The sequence below is a fragment of the Monopterus albus genome, unplaced genomic scaffold (genome assembly GCF_001952655.1).
Source record: "Monopterus albus unplaced genomic scaffold, M_albus_1.0 scaffold3209.1, whole genome shotgun sequence".
Taxonomy (NCBI): Eukaryota; Metazoa; Chordata; class Actinopteri; order Synbranchiformes; family Synbranchidae; genus Monopterus; species Monopterus albus.
In genome coordinates, this window is record NW_018131079.1 from 1 (window position 1) to 1,213 (window position 1,213).

General features: G+C 40.9%; 1 long non-coding RNA gene across 1 annotated transcript; it reads left to right on the forward strand.

Annotated features, from left to right (window-relative positions):
• The first annotated feature begins 10 nt into the window (after positions 1-10).
• On the forward strand, positions 11-814 carry LOC109954098 (uncharacterized). The gene is made up of 3 exons (XR_002274027.1): positions 11-31; positions 366-415; positions 719-814. It is a non-coding gene; the product is annotated as an uncharacterized LOC109954098 (long non-coding RNA).
• Positions 815-1,213: the final 399 nt, after the last annotated feature.

A 1,213-nucleotide genomic window follows, 5' to 3' on the forward strand; every position in this document is an offset into this window, starting at 1 on the left:
GACAGACTGTCAGTAAAGACGGCGCCACATGGTATATACGAGTCCACTGATGTCAAGAATAGGGCTTCAAGGGGTCACAAAAAATAAACTGAGATTATGAACAAACCATTTTTGTTATATTTTGGGGCATTACATAGTTTACTTTTTACACTTCAGATATTCAGCTAATATACCCCTAAATATATGTGAGGTTGGAATGTTGGTCAAAAAACAAGGGCTTGGTCAAAGGATGAGCTAGTGGACACTGTAGTTGGTCTATATCATCACAATATTTATGAAGGGTAAGGAATTCCATTGATAGAAAAAGTGATTTTTGGATGACATTAACTCTGCTTCTCATGTCTCCTTCATGTGTGTTGTCATAGTATCTGCAGAAACGGAGCTCTCAGCTGCCCAGGAGCAGCACTACAAGCATGTACGTTTTCACATAAGGACACACTCAAATCCCAAGGATTCAGATAAGATGTTGTGTTTGACTGCTGAATTCAATTTGTGAATGATAAATTGTTTAGTAATGACTTTCCCACTGGCAGTCCATTAGTCATTGTAGAGGCCTGTTGAACATTAAGTTCTCTTCAAGTGCATGATGTTCCCAAGCTAAAAAGTTCAGTTTCCTTTGAATTATGCATACGACATCTGGAATTTAGACATGATCGTAATAGCCTTTATAATGCTAAAAAAAACTGCTCTGAATTTGAATTTGTTATTTAATACCCAGCCCCATCATGCAATGCCCCAATGGTGTACTTTAACTGCTCCACTGCTCCACCTGGGACCCCTGGGAGTGAGTGCCAGAAGAGCTGCAACTCTCTGGACATGCCTTGTGTAAGTGCTGCTTAGCACACACAGAAGCCAAATGTTTAGACATACATTGTATGTACAGGCTTCGCTTGGCTTATTCTCTCCTTTTGCCCTCCACTTTTGTTGACTACAGATCAGTAGTTCAGGTTGCGTATCAGGCTGCGTCTGCCCCGATGACCTGGTGTCAGATGAAAATGGAGGCTGTATTAAACAGACCAGCTGTCCATGTGTGCACAACGGACAGGTCTACCAGTCTGGACAGACACTGACTGTAGATTGCAACACCTGGTTTGTACAATGCTTTTCCAGTATAGTAGCTACCTGCAAGGAACTGCACACACTAAATATTTTTCACACAGCGGCAATATTATACACGGATTTCAGATTAAACTGGTTTATACTTCATGTTTTT